This window comes from Oncorhynchus masou, chromosome 32 (assembly GCF_036934945.1).
Source record: "Oncorhynchus masou masou isolate Uvic2021 chromosome 32, UVic_Omas_1.1, whole genome shotgun sequence".
Classification (NCBI taxonomy): domain Eukaryota; kingdom Metazoa; phylum Chordata; class Actinopteri; order Salmoniformes; family Salmonidae; genus Oncorhynchus; species Oncorhynchus masou.
This window is the reverse complement of record NC_088243.1, coordinates 68123960-68140667: the sequence shown is the minus strand read 5'-3', so window position 1 is coordinate 68140667 and position 16708 is coordinate 68123960. Positions and strand designations below refer to the sequence as shown.

Below are 16708 nucleotides of genomic sequence, written 5' to 3'. Positions count from 1 at the left end.
TTTTGGGCCACTCAAACCATCCTCCTCACTGTGCGTGGTGTCAATATAGACACACGTCCTCTTCCAGGCCGATTGTTAACATCTCCAGTTGCTTTAAACTTCTTAATTATTGCCCTGATAGTGGAAATGGGCATTGTCAACCATTGAGCTATTTTCTTATAGCCATTTTCTGATTTGTGCAGCTCAACAACCTTTTATTGCACATCATTACTGTATTCTCGGGTCTTTTCCATAGTGATTCCTGATGATGGGAACCTGGCCTGCGTGTCACAGTCATACCCCAGTGAAACAGAAAGTCATAGTTTACCACTTAAGTGTTCCTAATTACTCAGGTGAACTTAAACATGTAAAATATGAATGGGAATATACTTCAGTTCAATTTGACTTATAAGAATTTCTAGGGGTGCCAATAATTGTGGCACACGTTTCAATCATTTTACAATTAAAGGTTTGATTTTTGTGAATATTTTGAATGAAAGACCAAGAGGATAAACAGCAAAGATTTTTTTCACAGCCTGTTTTTCTCATATTTATCAAGGATGCCAATATTAGTGGAGGGCACTGTAGGTGTTCCTTTTTTCCAGGTGGGAAAGGAGAGTGTGTAGTGCGATTGAGTCATCTGTGGAGCTGTTGGGGAAGTATGTGAAATTAGGTTGATCTAGGTTTCCGGAATGATGGTGTTGATGTGAGCCATGACCAGCCTTTCAAGCACGTCATGGCTACTGACGTGAGTGCTACGGGCGGAAGTAATATTGGCAGGTTACCTTCGCTTGTGCACAGGGACTATTTAATACCTACATGTTTCAAGCAGACCGGCAGACTCGGTGAGGGAGAGATTGAAAATGTCAGTGAAGACACTTGCCAGTTGGTCCGCGCATGCTCCGAGTACACATCCTGGTAATCCGTCTGGTCCTGCGGCCTTGTTAATGTTGACCTGTTCAAAGGTCTCGCTCACATCGGCTACGGAGAGCGTGATCACACAGTTGTCCGTAAGAGTTGGTGCTCTCCTCATTTGAACTGTAAATGCAAGAATTATTGACCAAAAATATTGACTTCAACACTGAGCATATTATAAAGTATGTCCTTTTCTCAGAGTATGATTGGGTTTATTTTTGTCCCTATAGAAGTATGGAATATTCAGCATAGACTTTGTGAGTCAAGTGTTCCAAACAAGTTAAACATATAGGGCCAGTTTCCCTGTCCTAAATCTACACATGGAATGCAAAGCATGCTCAATAGAGAATCTCCAGTCCGGTAAACTGGCACTTGAATATGTTAGCCAGTGCTTGGAAGGGTCATGTGGGGGCTGTCATCCCTCTTGTGAAGTGACCAAATAGAGAACAGAGGTGGGGGACACAGTAACTCCTGGAACACAGTCAAGCCTTAATAGGCAATGAAGACTACCTGAGGCAGCTGCATCGAGTTATTGTATTTAGGCCTGTCCATCTGCGAGCTGAGGCAACTGCATCTAGTCATTGTATTCAGGCCTGTCCATCTGCTAGCTGAGGCAACTGCATCTAGTCATTGTATTTAGGCCTGTCCATCTGCTAGCTGAGGCAACTGCATCTAGTCATTGTATTCAGGCCTGTCCATCTGCTAGCTGAGGCAACTGCATCAGAATACATGAGGAGCAAGGGGGAGGTTGACTGTAAAATTGACAAATTTAAAATATAGTCTAGTCATTGACCTTCATCATCACTATGTTTGCCAATAGTTTGCACATAGAAGATGAACTGAATTGGAATCGGAAGGCTTTTGCACTACTTCTCACATGAAAAAGTAAACAGCTATGCTATTAAAAGAACAGAACCATTCAAATCATTGTTGCAGGGCAGTTAGAGGTACGTTCTCTGCTTAGCTGTTGATCAAAGAGGATCCTCACTTGTCCCAATGTCAAAAATGTGCAGGTTTTACTGACATGGTCAGGGAAAATACACTGATATTAAGTATTTATTAAATATAACATTCACAGTACACCACCAGTGCATGTCGATAATAAAATAATTTCTGCCTCAGTCGCTCATTCTCTCTGTGAAAAATCCTTGCGTGAAAAAGTCAACGATCCGAAGATGGACGCCAAAATCTTTCTTTCTAATTTATTCTGCAAGTCTCAGGGAAGACAAGACACATTATGAGGCCAGTCCGACAGATGACAGGTTCCACAAAGTCAGCACTCCGTCGCCAGGAAAGAAGGCAGCAAATGGCATACATTTGATATGATCTATTTAAATATTTTGTATTTTGAGACACTGGCAAGGATATGAGCTGTGGTCACCCAGACAGTAAATCTGAGAGGGAGGGGTGATAGAGAAAGAGATGGAGGGAGAGAGAAGGGAGTCCACAGTTCCTGGCTGTAAGTAATATGGATGCTATATGAGGATGGGTTTTTTCATCTGCTTTTGCCCCGCCCCCTGGCTTCCTGTCTTATCTCAGCACATTTTCAGGTGCTTTGTCAAAGAGGGACCACAGTGCACTTCAGTCAGAGAGCGGGGTGGGGAGAATGGGAATTAATCAGCCTGCTGTCTTGTTGTCAGTACCTTCAGACAAATGGACCAGAAGATTCTAGCTTTGAGGATATTATCAATGATGAGGAGGGTAAAGGTGGGAGTGATGGTAGAAATTATGATTTTGTTGTTGTAATACCATTGTGGGAGTAGTATTTTAGCTTTGCTTTTACAATTAAATATTATACATTCAAATATATCAAGTCATCTCTGCACCCAGACCCAAACCAGCTACTCGATTGAAACATTTTAACGTCAGTCTCATAAGAGACGACACATCAAGTGAAGCTCTGTGTATAATAGACGTATTGCCTTTGTCATTTATTTCGCCACATAAACCTGAACATAGAAGCACCTGAAATGTAGCCTTGTAGCCAGTATGCCTTTTCTTTGTAGCCTATTTTTACATTCCATGACTACATTCCTTCTCTATTAGGCCTTCAGACAGAGCCTGGTGAAAGGACGTGACATCTCCACTCTCCTCAGCTCTCAGTGCCAGTGCTGCCATCTTAATCAAATTTAGCATGAACGGCTCCCAGACATCCCATTATATTGCCCACAGTATGCCTATTGAACACAGTCGACAATGCTAGAGCCCAGGCTTTACACACATAACTGGCCATTGCTCTGCAGAGTAATGTGGATGTCTGGTGCTTCATGATAAGGCCTGCTGGGAGAGGGAGAGATCACTCATCCAGACAATATTTACTGGGAAACAGTGACTCCATGTGGTGGGGAGAACACACTCAATTTGGAAAATAGGTAGTAGATCTATGCAATGTCTTTCTGTATACATCAGACCTTGTACCCAAATAACTGAATTGCATTGGATTCATATTGAATGACCCTATTAAAACGTGTCCACATGCATGGTTTGTGTGCAGTAGTTGGCACTGGTATTCAAAGGTCTAGGTGTTGCCTAGGAAACAATGGTTGGGTTTGCAAAATATTCTGTCAAAATACATGTCAGGTTAGGACATAGAAGCTGACAAAATGAGTAAGCTCTTCATATACAGTACCAGCCAAAAGTTTGGACACACAAACTCATTCAAGGGTTTTTCTTACTATTTTCTACATTGTAGAATAACAGTGAAGTCTATGAAATAACAAGTGTTAAACAAATCAAAATATATTTTATATTTGAGATTCTTCAAAGTAGCCACCCTTTGCCTTAATGACAGCTTAACACACTCTTGGCATTATTTCAACCACCTTCAATGGAAAGCTTTTCCAACAGTCTTGAAGGAGTTCCCACATATGCAGAGCACTTCCTGGCTGCTTTTCCTTCACTCTGTAGTCCAACTCATCCCAAACCATCTCAATTGGGTTGAGGTCAGGTGATTGTGGAGGCCACGTCATCTGATGCAGCACTCCATTACTCTCCTTCTTGGTCAAATAGCCCTTACACAGCCTGGAGGAGTGTTGGGTAATTTTTCTGTTGAAAAACAAATGATAGCCCCACTAAAAGCAAACTAGATGGGATGGCTAATTGCGGCAGAATGCTGTGGTAGCCATGCTGGTTAAGTGTGCCTTGAATTCTAAATAAATCACTGACAGTGTCACCAGCAAAGCACCCCCACACTATCACACCTCCTCCTCCATGCTTCACTGTGGGAACCACATATGCGGAGATCATCTGTTCACCTGCTCTGTGTCTCAAAAAAAGACACGGCAGATGGAACCAAAAATCAAAAATTTGGACTCATCAGACCAAAGGATAGATTTCCACTGGTCTAATGTCCATTAGTGTCCTTTAGTAGTGGTTTCTTTGCAGCAATTCAACCATGAAGGCCTGATTCACGCAGTCTCCTCTGAACAGTTGATGTTGAGATGTGTCTGTTACTTGAACTCTGTGAACCATTTATTTGAGCTGCAATTTTTGAGGCTGGTAATGAACTTATCCTCTGCAACGTATCATCTGCAACTCTGGGTTGTCATTTCCTGTGGTGGTCCTCATTAGAGCCAGTTTCATCATAGCTCGTGATGGTTTTTGGGGATTAACTGACCTTCATGTCTTAAAGTAATGATGGACTGTAGTTTCTTTTTGCTTATTTGAGCTGTTCTTGCAATAAAATGGATTTGGTCTTTTACCGTATAGGGCAATCTTCTGTATGCCAACCCTATCTAGTCACAACACAACTGATTTACTCAAACACATTAAGAAGGAAAGAAATTCCACAAATTAACTTTTAACAAACACACCTGTTAGTTGAAATGCATTCCAGGTGACTACCTCATGAAGCTGGTTGAGAGAATGCCAAGAATGTCATCAAGGCAAAGGTCTCTAATATAAAATATACTTTTATTTAACACTTTTTTTGGTTACGACATGATTCCATATGTGCTATTTCATAGTTTTGATGTCTTCACTATTATTCTACAATGTAGAAAATAGTCAAAATAAAGAAAATCCTTTGAATGAGTAGGTGTGTCCCAACTGGTACTGTATATATTCTGTCAGTTTTACATTTATCCCATTTATTCTGTCAGTTTTACAAGGCTGTCTCCAATTGATACAAGAAGAGAGCCAGAATGACAAACCAACAACTTACATGTTCATCAAACATCACACACTTTGTCCTTGGATATAGAGTTGAATAGAAATCTATAGCCCCAGAGACCAAACACCTATTTCCCCACATCTTCCCTTATTTACTTTCAACAGTCTGAAATAAAAGATCTCTATCTACAGTATATTCATAATGTTTCATTTAACTACACAGAGGTTGGAGAAGTGGATAACGTTTTTAATTACTGACTAAATAGACTTTGCCAGATGGTTCTGTCTCACTCTCGCACACACACACAAGCAGACACACACACACACACACAGTTCCCTCTCCCACAATCTCTTCCAACTCCCTCTCTTCAACTGGCTCCTGTTATTCACTGTCTACTCCCAACACACCCCCATCCTGATTAGCTCCCATTATGTACCCACTCCAACACTCTCCTCCAACACGCCCCACTATCCGACACAATTACAACAGCTACCCACATTCAAAATTACACACCCACGCACGCACCCCTGCACACAAAGGCCCACAATCAACTCACTCAATGCCATAGTCTCCTGGCACAACCATGAAATGAAATGAGACGGCCGTGCGACAACAAAGAGAGAGGCCTGAGGACAAAAACAAGTTGTTTGGAAACTTGTGTGTCACGAACGTCAAAGGCTGGGTTTGAAGCAAGACCTCAGGGAGGATATCATGTTTATTAGTGTCATGAAATCACATCCCCTTCGTCGATGTGACAGAGCCAAATAGTCAGTTGGGCACACAATAACTAGAAATTAGCTGCTACAGCTAGTGTTATTATGGAGACGGTACTAAAAGACTATCCTTCAACACCACAACTAAGAGTAAAAATGAGGTTTTGTAGAAGGCTTTAGAAGTAAAACACAAGGGAACTACACATGTTCATTTGAGAACACCACTTTTTGTGTTCAAGATGTGGCCTTGTATTGACAATTGAGGAATGAAGGTACTAATTTACACTAGGTTTAACATCACAATACAGAACAGCATTACAATACAGAACAGCATTGCAATACAGAACAGCATTACAATACAGAACAGCATTGCAATAGAGAACAGCATTACAGTAGAGAACAGAATTACAATACAGAACCAGTTTATAATACAGGACAGATGTTTAATACAAAGCAGAATGACAATACAGAACAGCATTACAATACAGAACAGATTTACAATACATAACAGATGCATCGCTTATGGTTTTGGAATGTTTTACCGAAGATCACAAACACAAAAGAACAACTCCAATTCCAGCATAGGGGTGTTTGTTATGTTACTATGTACTTCATAGTTACTGCCAGGATCTAACCTAAATGTAGCTCAAGTATTATTTTGTACATTGTATGTCAAGGCAGCTATTCAATGTTGATGAAGTTTGCATTTACTGTATCCTGAAAAAGGTTCTCTAGAAACAAGAAGCTTACACATTCAGTTTTAAAGCAGGGCTGTTTAATTCCGTGAATGGAGGGCCGAAACAGTTCAGTTTTTTGTTTCTACCTGATAGTTAATTGCACTGACCTGATGTTTGGGCTCATGAATGGTGCAGTGGTCTAAGGTACTATAGTCCCTGGTTCGAATGCAGGCTTTATCACATCCAGCCGTGATTGGGAGTGCCATAGGGCGGCGCACAATTGACCCAGCGTCGCCCGGGTTTGGCCGTCATGGTGAATAAGAATTTGTTCTTAACTGACTTGCCTAGTTAAACGTTAAATAAAATTTAAAAAAATGTAAGTCCCAGATCTGAATTAGTCCCTTATTAGGAGAGAAGAATCGTAAATGTTTTGGCCCTCTATGACCGACATTGAACAGCCCTGGTTTAAAGGAACTGAACAATTATGGTTTTCCACAATATCAAAACAAGGATAATGAGAACAAACTCAAAATAATGCTCTCTTGTTATGTCACTCCAAAATAAGTTTCTGCAGTTTCTGCTGTACTGATATGTTGCTGCTGATATGTGCTCTCATATTCATCCAGGTCAAAGAGGTGATGTTTTCCGCTCATACTAAACTCCCACATAGACTATCCACATTTCCTGGACTGACACCTCCACCAGTTCTAAGGGTACAGAAGGCAAAAACAGGCTCTCATTAGTGGCATAACAGCAATTAATTTCAAAAGGCAGGTGTGAGTGTGTGTGTGTGTGCGTGCGTGCGTCAGATGGGGAACCAAGGCTATCTAGCATGTTTTCTTAATGTAGAATAAGAATGTCTAGTTCAGAGCTACAGGGTGACTGAAACGAAGGAGACCAGTCAGAATGACTAAGCCCTATAGCCAAGCTAGTACTCTCCATACTGACACTTCCTACATAGAGTATGTCGTTATTTCTTAACTCACAGAATGACAGAAACTTTGACTCGAATTAGTCAGAATAACAAGTTAATAGTTATAGTAACTTACAGCAGTGTATGAATCAAACCCATCATAATAGATCTGTCCTAATAGCAGTACTGGTAGCAGCAGCAGTAGTAGTAGTAGCAGTAGCAGCAGCAGCAGCAGCAATAGTAACAATAATAGTAGTGGTAGTAGAAGCAGCAGCTGCAGTAGTAGGAACAGTAGTAGCAGAAGTAGTAGTAGTAGTAGTAGCAGAAGCAGCAGTAGGAGCAGTAGCAGTAGCAGAAGTAGTAGTTGTAGTAGCAGAAGTAGTAGTAGTAGTAGTAGTAGTAGCCGAAGCAGTAATAGTAGCAACAGCAGCAGCTGCAGTAGTAGGAGAAGTAGTAGTAGTAGTGGTAGTAGTAGAAAAAGCAGCAGTAGTAATACCAGCAGCAGCAGGAGCAGTAGTAGTAGTAGCAGTAGCAGCAGCTGCAGTAGTAAGAGCAGTAGTAGGAGTAGTAGTAGTAGCAAAAGCAGCAGTAGTAATAGTAGCACCAGCAGCTGCCGTAGTAGGAGCAGTAGTAGTAGTAGTAGTAGTAGTATCAGTAGCAGGAGTAGTAGAAGCAGTAGTAGTAGTAGTACTAGTAACATAGTAACAGCAGCAGTAGCTGTAGTTGTAGCAGCAGTTGTAGCAGCAGAAGGACTAGTAGTAGTAGCAGTAGTAAATGCAGCAGCAGTAGTCGTAGAAACAGCAGCTGCAGTAGTAATAGTAGCAGCTGCAGTAGTAGGAGCAGTAGTAGTAGCAGAGGTAGTAGTAGTAGTAGTAGTAGTAGTAGCAGAAGCAGTAGTAGTAATAGTAGTAGCATCAGCAGCAGTAGTAGTCGCAGTAGTAGCAGCAGCAAAAGCGGCAGTAGTAGCAGCAGCTGCAGTAGAAGTAGTAGAAGTCGTAGCAGCAGTAAGCCTAGTGGTAGTAGTAGTTTTAGTAGGAGTAGTAACAGCAGTAGTAGTAGCAACTGCAGTAGTGGTGGTAGTAGCAGCAGCTACAGTAGTAGAAGCAGTATAAGTAGCAGTAGTAGTCATAGCAGCAGTAGGCCTAGTTGTAGTAGTGGTATTAGAAGTAGTAGCAGTGGTAACAGCAGCAGCAAAAGCAGAAGTAGTAGTAGTAGCAGAAGTAATTATAGTAGCAGCAGTAGTAGTAGTCGTCGTAGCAGCAGAAGTAGTAGTCGTCGTAGCAGCAGTAGTAGTAGTCGTCGTAGCAGCAGTAGGCCTAGTAGTATTATTAGTAGTAGTAGTAGCAGTAAAAGCAGCAGTAATAGTAGTAGCATTAGCAGTAGTAGTCATAGCAGCAGTAATAGCAACAGCAGCAGTAGTAGTAGCAGCAGCTGCAGAAGTAGTAGTAGTAGTAGTAGTAGCAGCAGTAGCAGTAGTAGCTGCAGTAGAAGAAGTAGTAGAAGTCGTAGCAGCAGTAAGCCTAGTAGTAGTAGCAGTAGTGAAAGCAGCAGTAGTAGTATTAGTAGTAGCACCAGCAGTAATAGCAGCAACAGCAGCAGAAGCAGCAGTAGGTGTAGTAGCAGAAGCAGAATCAGCAGCAGAAGTAGTAGAAGTTGTTGTACTCATAGCAGCAGTAGTAGGTCTAATGATAGTAGTAGTATTATTATTATTATTATTAGTGGCAGTTGTAGTCGTAGTAATAGTAGCAGTCGGGCTAGTAGTATTAAGTGTAGTCACAGTAGTAGGAATAGTAAAAGTAGCGGCCTTAGTAGTAGCGGTAATAGTGGTAGCAGCAGTAACAGTATTAGTAGTAGTAATAGTAGCATTATTAGCAGTAGGAGTCCCAGTAGTTGTAGCAGCAGTAATAGTAGCAGGCCTAGTAGTGGTAGGGATAGTAGTAGTAGTAGTAATAGTAGTAATAGAAATGGTAGTAGTAGTTTTATTATTATTAGTAGTATTATTATTATTAGTAGTAGTAGTAGTAGTAGTAGTAGTAGTAGGTCTAGTGTTTGTAGTAGTAGTAGTAGTAGTCACAGTAGTGGTCATAGTATTAGTCACGGTAGTAATAGTTGTAGTAGTAATAGAAATAGTTGTAGTAGTAATAGCAGTAGTTGTAGGGGTACTAGTGGTCATAGTAATAGTAGTAATAGTAGTAGTCATAGTAATAATAGTCGTAGTAATAGTATTAGTAGTAATTGTTGTAGTACTACTACTAGCAGTAGTAGTAAGTGTAGCAGTAGCAGTAGTAATTCCAATAGTAGTCATAGCAGTATTAACAGTAAGCATGACTAGAATTCGGCCTAGTCGTAGTAGTCAAAGTAGTAGTAGTAGTTGCAGTAGTAGCAGTAACAGTAGTAGTAGTAGTAGTAATATTAGTAGTAGCAGTGGTAGTGGCATTATTGGAAATACTAGCAACAGTAATAGTAGTAGTAGTATTAGCATTATTATTATTAGTAGTAGTTGTAGTAGTAGTAGGCCTAATATTTGTAGTAATAGGAGTACGGGTAGGCCTAGTAGTAGTCTTAGCAGTAGTAGTAGTACTAATAGCAGTAGCAGCAGTAGTAGTAGTAGCAGGTGGGTCATCCCGGCCAGGAAGTAAGGATGGACGGCTGGCTGGCCAGATACCCAGGTCTGGCCGACCAGCCAGGCAGATCCTGCCGACCACCAGGTAGTTAGTAATAGTCGTAGTAGTAGTACTAGTAGCAGTAACATTAATAGTAGTAGTATTAAGTGTAGTCACATTAGTAGTAGTAGTAGTAGTAGTAGTTGTGGTAATGGTAGTAGTAGTAGTAGTTGTAGGCCTAGTGTTAGTAGAAGTAGCAGTACTAATGGTAGCGGTTGTTGCTGTAGCAGTGGTAGTAGTAGTCATAGTAATTGTAATAGTAGCAGTAGTAATAGCAGTATTATTATTAGCGGTAGTTGTAGTAGTAGTAGTGGTAGTAGCAGTAGTCATAGTAATATTAGTTGTAGGCTTAGGAGTAGTAATAAGTAGGCCTAGCGGTAATTTTGAAGTAGTAGTAGTAGTAATGGCAATAGTAGTACTAGTAGTACCAGTGGCAGTAGGCCTATTAGTATTAATCGTAGTCACAGTAGTAGTAGTATTAATTGTAGTAGTCACAGTAGTGGTAGAAGTAGTAATAACAGCAGTAGGAATAGTAGTTTTCGCAGTAGTCACAGTAATAGTAGTAGTAGTCATAGTAGTATTAATTGTAGTCACACTAGTATAGTAATAGTCATAGTAATAATTAGTAGTAGTAGGCTTAGTGGTAGTAGCAGTAGGAATAGTAGCAGTAGTGCTAACAGTAGTAAAAGTAGTTATAGTAGCTTTAGTAGTAGTAGATTCAGTAGCATCAGTAATTAGTAGTAGCACAAGGCCTAATAGGTAGTAGTAGTAGTAGTCCTAATAATGGTGATAGTAGTAGTAGTCCTAGTAGTAGTAGTAGTAGTAGTAGTAGTATCAGTAGAACTAGCCATAGTAGTAGTCACAGTAGTGGTAGAAGTAGTAGTTGTAGTAATAGTTAGAGTTAATATTTGTTGGCCTAGTAGCAGTTTTTAAGTAGTAGTAGTAGTAGTAATAGTAATAGCAATAGTAGTCATAGTTATAGAAGTAGTCACAGTAATAGTAGTAGTAGTAGTAGTAGTAGTAGTAGTAGTAGTAGTACTACTACTACTATGGGAAACAGTGTTAAAACTCTTTACAAGGACGATCTGTGAAGTTATTTAAATTTTTAGGCATTATCATTGGAAGACAGGGTCCTGAAAAAGAAACATTTTTTTTGCTGAGTTAGTAGTAATAGCATTATTATTAGTAGTAGTAATAGTAGTAGTATCAGTAGACCTAGTAGTTGTAGTAATAGTCACAGTAGTGGTAGAAGTAGAAGTAATAGTTGTAGAGTTGTAGTAGTAATATGTGTTATAGGCCTAGTAGTAGTAGTAAGTAGTAGTAGTAATAGCAATATTATCAGTAGTAGTAGTCGTAGTAATAGTAGTAGTAGAAATAGAGCAGTATTAGTAGTATTAGTAGTAGGAGTAGTAGTTATATTAGTAGTCAGAGCAGCAGTATTAGTATTAGCAATGGTGGAAAAAGAACTCAAACGTCATACTTGAGTAAAAATAAAGATACCTTCAATAGAAATTACTCAAGTAAAATACTACTCAAGTAAAAGTATTTGGTTTTAAATATACTTAAGTATCAAAAGTAAATGTAATTGCTAAAATACACTTATAGTCAAAGTACAAATCATTTCAAAGTCCTTATATTATGCAAACCAGACAGCACAATATCTTTGTTTTTTATTTAAGGATAGCCAGGGGAAGAATCCAACACATCATTTACAAACAAATCATTTGTGTAGTAGTAGTAGCATTAGTAGTAGTAGTATTAGAAGCAGTAGTAGTAGTTACAATAGTAGTAGTAGGTCTAGTAGTAGGTCTAGTAGTAGTAATAGTAGCTTGGTCCGGATAGCTTGGTCTGACCGGCCAGGTAGGTTCTGCCGGCCAGATAGCTTGGTACGGCCGGCCGGCTTGCCAGATAGCTCCGACCAGATAGGAGGTTGATCCAGCCGGTGAAATAGCAAGACAGCTGATGCGAGAGACCAAGAGATTTTACCTATATTTTTCTCAGCCATCAATTTACCACCACAAACAGACACTGGCACTAAGACCACACTCAACGAAAATGCTCATCCAGAAGCAGTGCTCCTAGTGGCCGGAGACATTAATGTAGGCAAACTTAAATACATTTTATTGACCACCATTACTCCACACACAGAGACGCATACCAAGCTCTCCCTTGCCCTCCATTTGGAAAATCTGACCATAATTCTATCCTCCTGATTCCTGCTTACAAGCAACAGCTATAGCAGGAAGTACCAGTGACTCGCTCAATACAGAAGTGGTCAGATGACGCAGATGCTCCACTACAGGACTGTTTTTCTGACACAGACTGGATTATGTTCCGGGATTCATCCAATGGCATTGAGGAGTATACCACCTCAATCACCAGCTTCAACCAAAAGTGCATTGACGTCATCCCCACAGTGTCCGTACGTACATATCTCAACCAGTAGCCATGGATTACAGTCAACATCTGCACCGAGCTAAAGGCTAGAGTTGCCATTTTCAAGGAGCGGGACACTAATCCGGAAGCTTCTAAGAAATCGTCAATACAGGACTAAGATTGAATCCGACTACACCGGCTCTGATGCTCGTCGGATGTGGCAGGGCTTGCAAACTATTACAGACTGCAAAGGAAACCTACCCGGGAAATGTCCAGTGACGCGAGCCTACCAGACGAGCTATATGCCTTTTATGCTCGCTTTGAGGCAAGTGTAACATTTACATTACATTTAAGTCATTTAGCAGACGCTCTTATCCAGAGCGACTTACAAATTGGTGAATTCACCTTCTGACATCCAGTGGAACAGTAATATGTGCATCAATAGTAATATGAACAACAATAGTGCATCTAAATCATTTAAGGGGGGGCGGGGGGTGAGAAGGATTACTTTATCCTATCCTAGGTATTCCTTGAAGAGGTGGGGTTTCAGGTGTCTCCGGAAGGTGGTGATTGACTCCGCTGTCCTGGCGTCGTGAGGGAGTTTGTTCCACCATTGGGGGCCAGAGCAGCGAACAGTTTTGACTGGGCTGAGCGGGAACTGTACTTCCTCAGTGGTAGGGAGGCGAGCAGGCCAGAGGTGGATGAACGTAGTGCCCTTGTTTGGGTGTAGGGCCTGATCAGAGCCTGGAGGTACTGCGGTGCCGTTCCCCTCAAAGCTCCGTAGGCAAGCACCATGGTCTTGTAGCGGATGCGAGCTTCAACTGGAAGCCAGTGGAGAGAGCGGAGGAGCGGGGTGACGTGAGAGAACTTGGGAAGGTTGAACACCAGATGGGCTGCGGCGTTCTGGATGAGTTGTAGGGGTTTAATGGCACAGGCAGGGAGCCCAGCCAACAGCGAGTTGCAGTAATCCAGACAGCATCTAGTAAAGATGAGGTCGAGCGTATTGCCTGCCTTGTGAGTAGGGGGGGAAGGTGAGAGGGTGAGGTCAAAAGAGGAGAGGAGTGGAAAGAAGGAGGCAGAGAGGAATGAGTCAAAGGTAGCGGTGGGGAGGTTAAAGTCGTCAGGAAAGGAGCTTATCAAGGCATCAAGCTCATTGATGAACTCTCCGAGGGAACCTGGAGGGCGATAAATGATAAGGATGTTAAGCTTGAAAGGGCTGGTAACTGTGACAGCATGGAATTCAAAGGAGGCGAAAGACAGATGGGTAAGGGGAGAAAGAGAGAATGACCACTTGGGAGAGATGAGGATCCCGGTGCCACCACCCCGCTGACCAGAAGCTCTCGGGGTGTGCGAGAACACGTGGGCGGACGAAGAGAGACAAGTTCCTGGATTAGTACCTGCGCCGCTTCCTGTGTGAGGCAGGGTCGTACTCTGCGGATGTTGTAGAGCATGAACCTACAGGAACGGGCCACCGCCTTGATGTTAGTTGAGAACGACAGGGTGTTGTCCAAGATCACGCCAAGGTTCTTAGCGCTCTGGGAGGAGGACACAATGGAGTTGTCAACCGTGATGGCGAGATCATGGAACGGGCAGTCTTTCCCCGGGAGGAAGAGCAGCTCCGTCTTGCCGAGGTTCAGCTTGAGGTGGTGATCCGTCATCCACACTGATATGTCTGCCAGACATGCAGAGATGCGATTCGCCACCTGGTCATCAGAAGGGGGAAAGGAGAAGATTAATTGTGTGTTGTCTGCATAGCAATGATAGGAGAGACCATGTGAGGTTATGACAGAGCCAAGTGACTTGGTGTATAGCGAGAATAGGAGAGGGCCTAGAACAGAGCCCTGGGGGACACCAGTGGTGAGAGCGCGTGGCGAGGAGACAGATTCTCGCCACGCCACCTGGTAGGAGCGACCTGTCAGGTAGGACGCAATCCAAGCGTGGGCCGCGCCGGAGATGCCCAACTCGGAGAGGGTGGAGAGGAGGATCTGATGGTTCACAGTATCGAAGGCAGCCGATAGGTCTAGAAGGATGAGAGCAGAGGAGAGAGAGTTAGCTTTAGCAGTGCGGAGCGCCTCCGTGATACAGAGAAGAGCAGTCTCAGTTGAATGACTAGTCTTGAAACCTGACTGATTTGGATCAAGAAGGTCATTCTGAGAGAGATAGCGGGAGAGCTGGCCAAGGACGGCACGTTCAAGAGTTTTGGAGAGAAAAGAAAGAAGGGATACTGGTCTGTAGTTGTTGACATCGGAGGGATCGAGTGTAGGTTTTTTCAGAAGGGGTGCAACTCTCGCTCTCTTGAAGATGGAAGGGACGTAGCCAGCGGTCAGGGATGAGTTGATGAGCGAGGTGAGGTAAGGGAGAAGGTCTCCGGAAATGGTCTGGAGAAGAGAGGAGGGGATAGGGTCAAGCGGGCAGGTTGTTGGGCGGCCGGCCGTCACAAGAAGGGAGACTTCATCTGGAGAGAGAGGGGAGAAAGAGGTCAGAGCACAGGGTAGGGCAGTGTGAGCAGAACCAGCGGTGTCGTTTGACTTAGCAAACGAGGATCGGATGTCGTCGACCTTCTTTTCAAAATGGTTGACGAAGTCATCTGCAGAGAGGGAGGGGGGGGGAGGAGGATTCAGGAGGGAGGAGAAGGTGGCAAAGAGCTTCCTAGGGTTAGAGGCAGATGCTTGGAATGTGGAAGAAAGAAAGTGGCTTTAGCAGCAGAGACAGAGGAGGAAAATGTAGAGAGGAGGGAGTGAAAGGATGCCAGGTCCGCAGGGAGGCGAGTTTTCCTCCATTTCCGCTTGGCTGCCCGGAGCACTGTTCTGTGAGCTCGCAATGAGTTGTCGAGCCACGGAGCGGGAGGGGAGGACCGAGCCGGCCTGGAGGATAGGGGACATAGAGAGTCAAAGGATGCAGAAAGGGAAGAGAGGAGGGTTGAGGAGGCAGAATCAGGAGATAGGTTGGAGAAGGTATGAGCAGAGGGAAGAGATGATAGGATGGAAGAGGAGAGAGTAGCGGGGAGAGAGAGCGAAGGTTGGGACGGCGCGATACCATCCGAGTAGGGGCAGTGTGGGAAGTGTTGGATGAGAGCGAGAGGGAAAAGGATACAAGGTAGTGGTCGGAGACTTGGAGGGGAGTTGCAATGAGGTTAGTGGAAGAACAGCATCTAGTAAAGATGAGGTCGAGCGTATTGCCTGCCTTGTGAGTAGGGGGGAAGGTGAGAGGGTGAGGTCAAAAGAGGAGAGGAGTGGAAAGAAGGAGGCAGAGAGGAATGAGTCAAAGGTAGACGTGGGGAGGTTAAAGTCGCCCAGGACTGTGAGAGGTGAGCCGTCCTCAGGAAAGGAGCTTATCAAGGCATCAAGCTCATTGATGAACTCTCCGAGGGAACCTGGAGGGCGATAAATGATAAGGATGTTAAGCTTGAAAGGGCTGGTAACTGTGACAGCATGGAATTCAAAGGAGGCGATAGACAGATGGGTAAGGGGAGAAAGAGAGAATGACCACTTGGGAGAGATGAGGATCCCGGTGCCACCACCCCGCTGACCAGAAGCTCTCGGGGTGTGCGAGAACACGTGGGCGGACGAAGAGAGAGCAGTAGGAGTAGCAGTGTTATCTGTGGTGATCCATGTTTCCGTCAGAGCCAAGAAGTCGAGGGACTGGAGGGAGGCATAGGCTGAGATGAACTCTGCCTTGTTGGCCGCAGATCGGCAGTTCCAGAGGCTACCGGAGACCTGGAACTCCACGTGGGTCGTGCGTGCTGGGACCACCAGATTAGGGTGGCCGCGGCCACGCGGTGTGGAGCGTTTGTATGGTCTGTGCAGAGAGGAGAGAACAGGGATAGATAGACACATAGTTGACAGGCTACAGAAGAGGCTACGCTAATGCAAAGGAGATTGGAATGACAAGTGTAACAGTTTAGCTTCTGTCCCTGTCCTCGCCCCTACCAGGGCTTGAACCAGGGACCCTCTGCACGCATCAACAACTGCCTCCCACGTAGCATCCTTACCGATCGCTCCACAAAAGCTGCCGCCCTTGCAGAGCAAGGGGAACAACTACTTCAATGTCTCAGAATGAGTCACGTCACCGATTGAAACGCTATTAGCGTGCACCCCGCTAACTAGCTAGCCATTTCACACTGGTTACACAAGCAACACTAAAGCATGCATGAGAGCACCAGCTGTTATGGACGACCATGTGATTACACTCTCCATAGCCGATGTGAACAAGACCTTTAAACAGATCAACATTCACAAGGTCGCGGGGCCAGGACGTGTACTCAGAGCATGCGTGGACCAATGGGCAGGTGTCTTCCCTGACATTTTCCACCTCTCCCTGACCGAGTCAGTTATATCTACATGTTTCAAGCAGACCACCAT

General features: G+C 43.6%; 1 pseudogene; it reads left to right on the top strand.

Annotated features, from left to right (window-relative positions):
* Positions 1–5984: 5984 nt before the first annotated feature.
* On the top strand, positions 5985–16423 carry LOC135527252 (uncharacterized protein DDB_G0271670-like; annotated as a pseudogene).
* The last annotated feature ends 285 nt before the right edge of the window (positions 16424–16708 follow it).